General features: G+C 40.8%; 1 protein-coding gene across 2 annotated transcripts in view; it reads right to left on the reverse strand.

Moving 5' to 3' along the window:
• LOC109397784 (farnesol dehydrogenase-like) overlaps positions 1 to 14,247 on the reverse strand; it is a 46,376-nt gene that overhangs the window by 21,019 nt on the left and 11,110 nt on the right. The window contains exon 1 of one of the 2 annotated variants that reach the window (XM_062859270.1): positions 6,987 to 7,146. The exons of the other annotated variant lie outside the window; for it this stretch is intronic. The gene's annotated coding sequence lies outside the window, so the exon portion shown is untranslated. Of the gene's footprint in view, positions 1 to 6,986; positions 7,147 to 14,247 lie in introns of those variants that run through there. 2 annotated transcript variants of the gene reach the window in all.

Below are 14,247 nucleotides of genomic sequence, written 5' to 3' on the forward strand. Positions count from 1 at the left end.
GCAGGCCAAGTCCCATTGGGGACGTCGAGCCATAAAGAAGAAGAAGGAGAAGGAGAAGAGGAAGAAGAAGAAGAATAAGAAGAAGAAGAAGGAGGAGGAGAAGAAGAAGGAACATACTATCCCTCCACACTAACAAACTCTTTCCCACGGCAACTATAAAGACCCAGAGGTATACTCAGTCTTTAGTAGCAACGGATGTGACGTTATGGACTTTATACTGATAGGCCTTACAGACACACAAACGTGTTTGTTGACGCAAAGCAGATACGCCATTTTCAAATGATAGGCTATTATTCATTTAATTCACCTAATCTCAATATGTAGTAGTTCAATAAATGGCAATCACTTACATTGTGTAGAGTTAACTATCAGTCCTAATTTGAAATTTTGTCGCACTTGCAAGTAGTGTTTCCTAGTGGCAGAAACTCGAACATAGCGGCTGTTAAACTTAAAGTCCTTGGCAAGTTACACAGCTTTGCCGAAGACATCAACACAAAAAAAAAAAATCAGGGTCTTGAGATCTATAATAAGATTGCAATTTTGTTAGTGTTACGTCTGTGACGAAAATTCCATCTCATATATTAAGGATCCTGATTATTTAGATAGTTGGCGTCTTCGGCAAAGTTGATCAGCTTTAGGAGGCGTTATAGGGCTTACTATTTTTTATTTGGGTTTATCTCAGAATTAATCTGAAATATGGTTGCTTCGACAAAGTTGTTTGGTAAATCAAGGACTTTCAGTTCAATAGCCATTTTGTTTGGGATTCTACCACTAGTTGAGCTAATTGCAAATTTGCTCCTTACCTTACCTTACCGGTCAGGCTAAGGCCGGGGTGGCCTCTGCTGTACATAGTAGCCGCCTCCATTCCACTCGGTCCATGGTTGCTTGTCTCCAGTTCCGCACTCTGCGTAGGGTCCGCAGATCGTCCTCCACTTGGTCGATCCACCTAGCTCGCTGCGCTCCACGTCTTCTTGTACCGGTCGGATGACTCTCGAGAACCATTTTAGTCGGGTTGCTATCCGACATCCTGATGACGTGACCCGCCCACCGTAGCCTCCCGATTTTCGCGGTATGGACGATGGTTGGTTCTCTCAGCAGCTGATGCAGCTCGTGGTTCATTCGCCTTCTCCAAGTCCCGTCTTCCATCTGCACTCCGCCGTAGATGGTACGCAACACCTTCCGTTCGAAAACTCCAAGGGCGCGTTGGTCCTCTGCACGTAGGGTCCATGTTTCGTGCCCATAGAGGACGACCGGTCTAATCAGCGTTTTGTAGATGGTTAACTTCGTGTTACGGCGAACTTTATTCGATCGTAGAGTTCTGCGGAGTCCAAAGTAAGAACGATTTCCTGCCACAATGCGCCTCTGAATTTCTCTGCTGGTGTCGTTGTCGGCGGTCACCAGTGAGCCCAAGTACACGAATTCTTCAACCGCCTCGATTTCATCACCGTCGATATGAATTCGGGGTGGCGGGCGCGGTGATTCCTCCCTGGAGCCCTTTGCCAGCATGTACTTTGTCTTCGACACATTAATGACTAGTCCGATTCGCCTGGCTTCACTCTTTAGTCGGATGTACGTTTCCGCCATCGTCTCAAATTTACGAGCAATAATATCAATATCATCGGCGAAACCAAGCAGCTGAACGGATTTCGTGAAAATCGTCCCACTCGTGTTTATCCCCGCTCTTCTTATTACACCCTCCAAAGCAATGTTGAACAGCAAGCACGAAAGACCATCACCTTGCCGTAGCCCTCTGCGAGATTCGAAGGGACTCGAGAGTGTCCCTGATACTCGAACTACGCACATCACTCGATCCATCGTCGCCTTGATCAACCGTATCAGTTTATCCGGGAATCCGTATTCGTGCATAATCTGCCATAGCTGTTCTCGATCGATTGTATCATACGCCGATTTGAAATCGATGAACAAGTGATGTGTGGGCACGTTGTATTCGCGGCATTTCTGCAACACCTGGCGGATGGCGAACATCTGGTCCGTTGTAGCGCGTTCACCCATAAATCCAGCCTGATATTGCCCCACGAACTCTCTTGCAATCGGTGATAGACGGCGGCATAAGATTTGAGAGAGTATCTTGTAGGCAGCGCTCAGTAGTGTGATCGCGCGGTAATTCCCGCAATCCAACTTGTCGCCCTTTTTGTAGATGGGACACACGATACCTTCCATCCATTCCTCCGGTAATACTTCCTCCTCCCAAATCTTGGTAATGACCCAGTGTAGTGCTCTCACCAGTGCTTCTCCACCGTATTTTAGAAGCTCGCTTGGTAGTTGATCTGCTCCAGCGGCTTTGTTGTTTTTCAACCGGCCAACCTCCTCCTCAATCTCTTGAAGGTCAGGGGCCGGAAGTCTTTCGTCCTGTGCACATACTCCTAGATCTGTTACCACGCCACCTTCGGTACTTGCAACGTCGCCATTGCTCCAAATTTGCTCCAGTATTCTAATTTTGAGAATTTTCTAGAACATATTCAAAATGCTATAAGTTTTTATGAAGTGGACCAAACATTTTGACTAGTTTGCTATAATTGGAATAAATTTGGACTTGATGGGGCGTTTTTTTTTTGTAAAATACTTTTATTTAATTGCCGTTCATTAGACCTCTACAATTGAGACAAGTGCACATTTTAGAAAATGTCTCGAATCCCACCGGTCAAGTAAGTGTCATGATGCTCATGCTAAATTGAACTTCTGGTCAAATTTTCAGCTTGAATGATAAAAATTTCGATGTGCTTCATGTCGATTTGGTAGTTTCAAGCTGTTCTACACTTTAAAAAATCATAAATACTGAATGAAAAGACATTGTATTGAATTTAGGGATAGTCGTGGGATATGTTAGGCTGAGTGTACCAGTCATCACCATAGTGGTTTCCTATTTGGCCATAGTGGTTGTATGAGATATTTCAAAATTTTGCATCATTTCAAGAGTTTTAATGACAAGATACTTTTAAATTCTTGCTACTAAAACTTTCATAATAGGGCAAAGCTTCAAAACTTTCAAAATTCCCACTATGGCCAAATAGGGAACCACTATGGCGATAATTGGTACACTTACTTACCCTACATGATTATATTATATTTTATCTCAGAAAATTTCAATAATCCATGCTTTCTAGGCCATTTTGACTCCAAGATAACAGAATTTTTGGTAAAAATTCTTATCAATAATGTACTTTTCGAGTTATTTAATAAAAACAAAATCCACAAACCGCCATTAAAGCCCAAAGGTAGACCATTTTTAACCCTAAAAGGGATACCTGGGGTCCACTGGACCCCAGACGCCTTTCAGATCTCGTCTTTGATGGAACACTCTCAGTGAGGTGACGAAACTGAGGCCATGAAGGTATCCCTTTTAGGGTTAAAGAAAGTAAAAGGTTGCTTTTAATGTGTTGTTTATTTCAATACCCATTCACTGTACATCGGACAACAACGACAGGGGTGAGTACCTTTCAAGATTTATGTCCAACAACGAGATGGATGTTTTTAGTAGAGGTAATGTTCCAACTCTTAAAATATTAGTAAAGAGGGAGCCTTGATTTGAAGTACCTTTATTTGATCACAAGCAAATATTGTTTAAAAATTATGCTGATCAACAACTAATACAAACCATTTAAGATCCCAAAAAATAAATTGTGAGCTCTATAATAAAGAGCCAGCAGCAATTTGAAACACCTTAGCATAATTGAACCATTTAAGGAGAGTTCAAAGCAATTCTCAAGTTTGATTATGTATGCAATTCATAAGAGTTGCCTCGTCAAATAACAACCTACAAACCGATATGTAGGGTTTTGTACCATTTGGGCAGGTGTACCTATTTTGGGCACTTGCCGCTATAACTAAGTCAATTTCGAACCAATTGATTTGAAATTTTGTATAGAGTTAGGCACGTACAGTATCTAACTCTGTACAAAAATGCAAATCAATCGGTTTGAAATTGACTTAGTTATAGCGTCCTCTTCTCCTCTTCTTGGCGTAACGTCCTCACTGGGACAAAGCCTGCTTCTCAGCTTAGTGTTCTATGAGCACTTCCACAGTTATTAACTGAGAGCTTCCTCTGCCAATGACCATTTTGCATGTGTATTAGCCTGGTACACGGTTTATATGGGAAAATACAAAAATGGAAAAACTCAAGTTCCTGTATACTTTTTGAGTTCCACTTTGGTCCCATATCAACTGTGCAAAATTTCAGATCGATCGGAAAAACTATATTTTAGCGCCCGCCATTCTTAGTTTTTCATACGATTTACTATGGGGTAATATTACTCCTGCAAAGAAAAATCGCTAGGAGTCACCCCTAGATCCCTAAAAATAAGTCGACGAATGATTTCTGTAGTAATCTTCACTAGGAATCAGACCTCTGAAGACAGAAAATCGATGCGACCTTCGTGGAAAAAGTTATTAGGCTCGACCCGATCGATAAAAAAACGAGATTTTATTATTTATTGTTATTCCTTACATGTTAAACAGCGTTTGCATGCCATTCGGTTTTCAATCAATAACTTTTTTCACATGCCTCAGATCGCTTTGCTGTCTTCGGAGGGTTGGTTCCTCGTAAAATTTCCAACAGAAATCATTCATCGATTTATTTTTAGGGGTTAAGGGGCAACCTGTGGCGATTTTTCTTTGAAAAAGTGATTTTCCCCATGCTAAATCGTATGAAAACTTAAAATGGCTGGTGCTAAAATATAGTTTCTCCGATCGATCTGAAATTTTGCACTGTTGATATGGGGCCAAAATAGAACTCAAAAGTGTATAGGAGTAAAATGTCTTTTTGTGTCCCACGCTAATGTGTATATCGTGTGGCAGGCACGAAGATACTCTATGCCCAAGGAAGTCAAGGAAATTTCCTTTACGAAAAGATTCTGGACCGACCGGGAATCGAACCCGTCACCCTCAGCATGGTCATGCTGAATACCCGTGCGTTTACCGCCTCGGCTATATGGGCCCTGCAGTTATAGCGGCAAGTGCCCAAAATAGGTACACCTGCCCAAATGATACAATACCCTATTATAGCGATAGAATGAATTACATAAACTTCGTAAAAATAACAGGAAACTCTCTATACAAGCAACCATCACTTCTTGTAATAAAGAAATACACTGCCCCCACTCGCATAACAGTCCCATTTGCAAAAAGTAGGAATTGAGAAAACAGCATTTGAAGTTTGAAAACTTGTTTCCATATAAAACTTTGAAAAATCGCCAAAATTTGAAGAATATTTCGATCATTTCGAAACTTTCACAGATTGCTTTGCACATGAATATATAACTGTAAAAAATATTACAATCACTACAAAGTTGTTCAGTTTTGTGTTACGTAACACAAAAATCCATGATGGGACTGTTATGCGGGTACTTTTGAAATGGGACGCTCATGACTTGGTATTTTTTTCACATATTGACATAAAAAATCATATTTTTTATTATTGTTTTTAGAAGTACATCGAAAATGATGACTATTCATAACGTTAACTCAAAAGTGATGAAAAGTCAAATGGGACAGTTATGCGAGTGGGGGCAGTACAGATGCCGAAAAGGAAATGAAATGAGATACCGAAAAGGATACACTCGAGGCACACGTCTTAAAACATAAAAAATACTCCAGCAACCACAAGGCGCAGCCACTTTGGCGTACAAAGCATTTAAATAGTTTATCACTTTTCATAATATGGCGCAGTTTTTGGAAACAAATCTATTTTCTTTATTTCAATTTCACATTATCACATTTCCGATATTGGATAGCATTCCAGTTTTGCATGATTCATCCCAAATTTTAAGGCACGAGTGAGTTTTTGGTGGCAAAGTGTACAGGCCGCGTTTTCATTCGGTCGTCGTCGTCTATTTGACTGCTCATCTTCGTACGGGGTGATTTAGTGAGTTTTTGGTGGCAAAGTGTACAGGCCGCGTTTTCATTCGGTCGTCGTCGTCGTCTATTTGACTGCTCATCTTCGTACGGGGCGATTTATGATACGATAAATGCAACAAACAACATTTTTTGCGATTTTAGTCAACAGACATTGAAATGTTCGTCACGTCAAGTGTCGGCCCAAGTTCCAAAGCCACGTTGGTTCAAATCACTTTATTTTCTCTTTCGTTAATTTTCGCACTTCGAAAACTATCTGAATGGTTCGTCATCTTCGATGTCGGCATGTGTTTTGTTTTAGTCCAAATGAAAATAAGTGGTTTGATATTAATAGGGTTGCATGAATACTCCACCTACCAACTCATATCATGCGCCCTTTCCTCTCCCCACTAACAAAAAGTCCTTCCCATGACAGACGTGGAGACGCAGAGGTGATCTCGGTCTTTAGTAAGCAACGCACGTCATAATAACATTCCTTTCCTTCCTCGATGACCGTAAGGACGTGGCCGGCGCCGTTATTGACCTAATAAAGTTTGGAATTCTCGAAGATGCACATTGAGGACGGTAAGCTACTCCCAAGCTCCGTCTGTTGGTTCCTTGTGCAACTTCGATTGTTCTGGTCAATCACGGAGTAGCAACTACGAATAGTACGGTCATCTATGCTCATGCTCATGCTCATTCATCCCAAATTTTAAGGCACTTTTTGTTTAATGAAAATGTTTCCGGTATCTTCATTGAGTATTTTTTAATCATTCCTTTATCCATATTTGGAATTTCACTTTTGAATATTTAGTTTCCGTTTATTCAGAATTGTGCCACTTTTTTTTTTCTTTTAACACCTTTCACTTATTTGTTTTATTTATGTTCGTTTTATACACTTTTATGAAACACAGATAATCACGTAAATGTTATTCCACCTTTCCTTTTCATGTAACCCCCTTATGTATTACATTTCGTATTTTGCTCACTACACAGTTGATGATTTATGCTTCTCAAACAACCACACAGACAAAACTATTTCACCTTCACGTCATTACTGTATTACAGAATGATAATTTGTGAAATTTATGGTATTGCAAAACTGCCACCATTTTACACTTGGGCCCAAGACTCACATTGCTTTTGATTTATTTATGACGAGCAAATGCCTGCGGATGAAATTTCGTAAGACTTCCTGACCGTTATCTCACGACGCCGCGGTACCACGGAACATACGTTCAAGACTTTCGACGACGAAATGGTTCTGGCTGTCCTAACCTGGTACTATTTATATAAGATTTTCCGGCGCTCGCAATCCGATTCACTGCTGAAGCCCAGGGGTTCTCGCTCAATCCTGACGTAGACTCACGAAAATCACTACGCATAGGAAGGAGTATCGTCTCGGTGAGCCATTAATGTGGTAAGCAAGTGCATGTTATGATGATGTGAGCTCTCGGATTAAGTATGTGAGTATAGAAAATCGCGCCTTAGGAGACACAGAGAACATCGTGTTAGTGGGATGGACTTGTCCTCTCGAGAAAAGTGGCGGGTTACTGTACGACTTTGGTTAACTGCTCGTAAATTCGGCATAAAATTTGATCCACCGTCAATCATGGCAGCTGACAAATATTTTCACTCTCGGTTTTACATACCACTATTAATTTAACACATGAACGTGACCCCAGGCAACAACCTGTTAGCAAATATGTGTACAAATGTGCGGAAAGAGTGCCTAACAGGGTGGAAAGAAATTTTCACAGACGATTTATTGACGAAAGCGTGCAAAACAATTTTCAATGAAACGAGGTAAATCAGACAGACCGCGTATTTTCTCATGCTTCCTCGATCTCATATATGCCTCATATATCGATCTGCATATATTCACAGCAAAATCAAATGTGTTAGGTTCATCGTATTCTTGATGTACTGTATCCATGCTAAAACAAGAAATTAATAACAGGGGATGGGATGGCCTTAATTTTTGGGATAGGTAACTTTTTTTCTCTCACAAAAAAAGTTCAACAAGATGTAACTTTTCGAAGAGTTCATAAATAAATCTCAAATTTTGACTGTTTGTCAATCTATTATATGTGCATCATTGATACAAATTTGAGCTCGATTGCCAATCTTTCGTAAAGCTACATTGAACCGTTCCGGCAAAACACTATTTGTGCTTCCGGCGGATTTCGGGATCACAGAACGGATTGGGTGGACACTATCACTATTGAGATCACTCGGTATCACTGGATTCACCAAACAACTTGACTTTTGTAATTTAAACTTGAAACTTCATTCTTCGATGGTTTTGATTTGACTATCTTAACTTTATTCAATTTCATCGCTTATCTACCCTACGTTGTGTGAATTATTCCGAGTAACGGAAAAAAAGCATACTATAATTTCGCTATAGATAAAGCAGAAGGCTGGCAGTGGGCTGCAGAATACCTGAGAGTTGGGCCTTCAGGGGAGTTATATGCCACTGTATTCCCTGGCTTTAGCAGTATGTGGCAATGAATCCGGATGACTTCTCTCTCCGGAGCATGTGGTAAAATTCGTGTAGTCCGTTGCGGGCTCCCTCGAAATTCTTTCCGTTGTGGGAGTGCATGTGTGTGGAGCTGGTGTGGAGCAACCACGACGAGCGATAAACTACGAAGCCCGATGAGAAATGCTGGTGTGGAGAGCTGTAGGTGCACAGTTTTCGTAACGCAAACGAAGACGCTGATGTAGGTCTTGGTTGGTGAAGCGCGTTTGTGGATTGCTTTCATGTAGACTGGACCGGCACAATCTACTCTAGTGACAGAAAATGACGGCTCGAGGTAATTTTCTGCAGCGGCAATTGTCCTGAATTTGGCAATTGGCTGGAACGGGTGAGGCTCTAGCTAGAGCAACGGAAGCAATTTCGTACGATGTGGTTGACCACATTGTATCGGCCAAAATTCTTGGCGAATGGCCAGTAGGGTAACACGGCCGCCACCGTGGAGTAGCCTCAGATGGTAGTCCATGGCGATTGACCGTGTTAATGGAGGAGAATTGGGAAGGAGGATGGGATGTTTGGTTATATAAGGCTGATCTGACAAACGCAATCTACCCCCAACTCTCAAAATTCCTGAATTATCGATGAAAGGTCTCAGAAGACGTAGGCTCGAATGTTTGGATACCGCTTTTCCCTTCCCCAAGTTCCTAATCTCCTCTGCAAACACGTCTGCTTGGGCTAGCTTGATTAGCTTCATACGGACTGCTGACATTTCCTCAACGGTGATTCCATTTGTTATTACATCCGACTCGGGACACGGAGACCATGTAGTTCGACGACGACCACTACGACAAGCTTGGATGAAGCGTAGACAGTATGCTGTCTTTCGTGTCAAACGATTATAGGCCTTTTCAATTGACAGGTCCGTGACAGATGCGCTGAACTGTTTACAACTGCCGAACAAAGGCGCAAACGCTGAACTGTCATTTTCATAGGAGAACTGTCAAAGACCTCCAAAATCAGCCGATTTCAAACGTCTTATAAAAAAAGACAATTACACCGTCTTCGACCTTGCGACCTCTACAGACTGAACATTACAAACATACGACAACGGACTACACATATAACACCCGGTGGCCCAGTGGAGAATTTTCCGTTCGACGAAAAGTTTTCCCCGACTGGAGCGGGAATCGAACCCACACTCCGAAGCTTACGAGACACCTAAACGACTGCCGCCGCTAACCGCTCGGCCACGAAGCCCCCTTATGATTAGGCCTATAGCACAGCGAAGTGTCAAACTTACCATTCACTTCGAGCTTATTTTGGACAGCCGCTCTACGCTGCTCCAGGATTTCTTCGAATGTTTTTGCTGCTGGGTACTATTGGCCACTCCATTTCAGGTACTCATGGTCCACAAATTGGTGAACAAGATTTTTTCGACGATCATTCCTCTGCTGACTAGGTCCGCTGGATTGTTTCTCTCTGCGATATGATGCCAATAAGATCCCTGTATTGTGGTTTGGATTTCAGAAACCTTATTCGCGATGAAGGTGCTCCAAGTGTATGGAGGCGATCGAAGCCACTCAAGTGTAACCGTCGAATCGGACCTAAATAGGAAGCAGTGATAGGCATATCCAATGCTTCGGAAACTCGCTTATGTAACCGCGCAGCAGATAGCTCCAGCCGGGAAATGGACACCCGCTTGAGGGGGCTACCTTTGATTTGGAAGCGATCAATCGGACTTTTACGGCACTTCCGACGTCTGTAGAATGGACACAAATGCAAGCGCCGTATGCTTGCTGGGATGCATCCGCAAATGTGTGCAGTTGAACGTAGGAATTTAGCAGAAATGCATATCGTTCAACACGGTAGGATTCAATCTTCGGTAGGTCGGAGCAATAGCTGTTCCACTTATTTTGAATAGCGTCAGATACCTCTTCATCCCACCTGCAAGGCTGCAGCCAGAGCTATTGCACTAACATTTTTGCTCGTATGATGACTGGGGCGGTGAGACCTAGAAGATCAATGTGTTTTGCAGCGGCAGAAAGAATTAATCGCTTGGTTGGTGGATCATTTCCTACAGTAGGGGTCGAGTCGAATCTCATCAGGTCCGCCCCAGGGTCCCAGCAGATTAAAGAGTTCGAGCATGTATGGGTTAAAGTTCGCATAGCTGACGAAACACATGTTTTTGTTTCTGTGTACTTCCCCCCAGAAAATGCTCGTAAAATCATATTTGAAAAGTTTTATCAAACTGCTCAACACATCATTAGCACTTTTCCTCCCGAAATTAAAGTACACATTTATGGGGACTTCAATCAACGTGCTATTGATTTCTTCCCAGATATTGACAATGAGAGTATCCTGCTTCCAATTGTTGGTGAAAACGAAGCTTTGCAATTCATATGTGATACATCAGCAAGCTTGGGTCTAAATTATATTAACCATGTGAAAAACCAGAATAATTGTTATTTGGATCTTTTAATGACGAACACTGATGAAGACTTTTGCGTAGTAGAATCACTCACACCTTTATGGAAAAATGAATCTCATCATACCGCAATTGAATATTCTTTATTCATCCATGAACACAACAGACCCGAAAATTGTGATTTTGAAGAGGTTCATGATTATCAATCAGCTAATTACGAAAATATAAGTAGAAAAATGAGTCAAGTAGACTGGCAGCATATTTTGAGGAATGAAGAAAATGTTGAAACTGCCGTTGACACTTTTTACAAAATACTTTTTGAAATAATACACGATGAAATACCTTTAATAAAAAGAAGACGGCACCGTAGCTCAAAACATCCCATCTGGTTTACCAATGAAATTAAAAATCTAAAGAATCGTAAGCAAAAAGCCCATAAAGCGTACAAAAAACATAAAAGTAATGAATATTTGACTAACTATTTGAATATTTGTGATCAATTAAACCTCGCCATCGATATCGCATCTGAGGATTACAATGCAAAAACTGAACGGGAAATAAAGTCATGCCCAAAAAACTTTTTTAATTATGTAAAATCAAAATTGAAATCAGACAACTTTCCATCGGAAATGCATCTTGATGAAAAATCTGGCGACAACTCCGAAATAATTTGCAATCTCTTTGCTACTTTTTTTCAAGATGTTTACACCACTTTTTCGGAGGAGGACCGGGACCGTGAATATTTTTCATTTCTTCCGGAATTTTCAAAAGACATACAAATGACCCAAATTAAAGTACATGACATTATGGATACACTTAAAAGTCTGACGGGATTCCACCTGTCTTTTTAAAATCTCTATCAGCGGAACTAACCATCCCGTTATTTTGGCTTTTCAATATGTCGCTGCAATCTGGTGTATTTCCGAAAACATGGAAAAGCTCTTTCTTAGTACCTATTTTTGAAAGCGGTAAGAAATCTGACATACGTAATTATCGTGGAATAGCTATTATCTCTTGCATTCCCAAAGTTTTCGAAGCAATAGTTAATAAAACTTTATTTCATATGGTGAAGAACAGAATAACAAATAATCAACATGGGTTTTTCAAAGGACGCTCAACATGTACAAACTTACTCGAATTCGTAAATTATTCTTTAACTGCAATGGATAACGGTAATCGCGCAGAAGCCCTCTACACAGACTTCAGTAAAGCATTTGACCGCATTGATATACCAATGTTACTGTTCAAATTAGAAAAAATTGGATTCGAACGAAGTCTTCTAAAATGGGTAGAGTCATATCTAACTAGCAGACAACAAATTGTTAAATTCAAAGGGGCAAAATCAAAACCAATTCAAGTTACATCAGGAGTTCCTCAAGGATCTCATTTAGGCCCTTTACTGTTCATTTTGTACGTTAACGACATTTGCTTTATCCTTAAACATGTAAAAGTCCTCATATATGCCGATGACATGAAACTCTACTTAGAAATATTAAACGATGAAGATGTGAACATTTTCCAAAATGAAATTAATATATTTTATGATTGGTGCATCAAGAGTCTACTACAACTAAATGTAAAAAAATGCAACTCTATAGAGTTAAGCAGAAAACGTAGTACATCCAATAGGACAATTTTTCTAGGAAATGGAAAGATGTACAAGAACAAGAGATTTGGGAGTGTTTTTAGATTCCAAACTAACATCCATAGACCACTATAATACAATTATCAATAGAGCAAACAACATGTTGGGTTTTATTAAACGGTTTAGTTATAATTTTTATGATCCATATACTATAAAAACGTTATATATCGCCTATGTGCGCTCAATTTTAGAATACTGTAGTATAGTTTGGTCACCATTTTCAGTAACACATGAAACACGCATAGAATCAATTCAAAAACAGTTTTTACTTTTTGCACTCCGCAAACTAGGCTGGACAAGGTTGCCTCTCCCATCCTATGAAGCACGATGTATGCTCATTAATATTCAAACACTTAAGGACAGACTTGTTAGAATCCCAAGATGGCCGCCACAATGGCCGACTTTGGTACCTACTCACGATTTCGAGGGCACAAATTTCTTCGTAAACAAAACCAGCGCATCTGATCTTCTTATTTTAAGCTTATTACAAGTGAGCAAGAACAGAATAATAAAATGCACTGTTATGTGAAGCTTGCTTCTTGAGATTTGTGCGTTTCAAGTTCTGATGCACTGTTGAAGCGGGATTTCAAGACGTTTGTCCTTAAGCAACGCCGAGAATTTGCAATGTTATCGTTTGTTAATGATATGGTTTCGCAGCGTATCGACTCGATGGAACTTTTATCAAAATTAAACTTTTATGCTTCTTCTAGACCACTACGGAAACGTAGCATTTTTTCCACCAACCATCATCATAATGATTACGCAAAATTTGGCCCTTTAAACCGAATTATGTCTATATACAATAAACATTGCCAAACCATAGACTTTACAATGACAAAAACAGAACTGAAAAAACAATTTATGTTAAATCGTAATATAAATTAGTTTAAGTAAAAACAATATATAATAAGCTTAGGTTTAAAATGTAACGAAACGGTCTAGTTCTGATTGACGTCAATAAATAAATAAAAGATCCCGAGCGCTTTGATGGGTTCTTTGTGGGTAAATGTCATCGTTGGTTGGGTTGCAATTTGCGATGGGTCGAGTCCTTCCAGAACCTTTTCGCTGTTGGATGCCCATTTCCTCAATTGGAATCCTACTTCGGCCAGCAGTTCGTCAAGTTCCTCCCGTGTTCCGATTGCCTCTTCCTTTGTATCAGCTCTCCCTATATAATCGTCCACATAGAATCTCTTCTTTAGAGTGGGACTACCGTGCGGGTAGGAATATCCTTCATCGACGACGATGACGATGGTGCTAGCCCATAGGTAACCATAGACAATTCGTACGTGATAATCGGGTCATCTAGATGGAATCGCCAGAGAATGCGCTGTAGTGGTGTGTCGTCGGGATGCAGTAATACCTGGCGGTATATTTTCACAATGTCCGTTACCAGGGCTATTGGATACTTCCGGAACCGGAGGACTAGGGTTAGTAGCTCGTCGTGGACAATCGGACCGGCTTGGAGGGCGTCGTTGAAGGAATATCCGGTAGAGGTTTTCACGGATCCGTCAGTTTTTGATGTACTCTATGAAAAGTTACAGCATGTTGAACTTTTTTGTGAGAAAAAAAAAATGTTGCGTATCCCAAACATTTTGGCCACCCCCTGTACATACATTTTATTGCTCAGCATCACATGTACTTATCTTACATACTCAACAATAGTACACCACAATACTCGGTTGTTCGTGGCTGCCGCTCTCCATCCTCAGTCGCCCAGCGTGCTCTTTGCGCTCATTGTCTTCTAATGGAGACTGGGTTTGCCGTAGAGTGCAATGATGCGTTTGGAACTGGTATTCACGACATTTACGGAGGATTTGCCATACGGTGAAGATCTGGCCCGCTGTCGACTGG

This window comes from Aedes albopictus, chromosome 3, assembly GCF_035046485.1.
Source record: "Aedes albopictus strain Foshan chromosome 3, AalbF5, whole genome shotgun sequence".
Taxonomy (NCBI): Eukaryota; Metazoa; Arthropoda; class Insecta; order Diptera; family Culicidae; genus Aedes; species Aedes albopictus.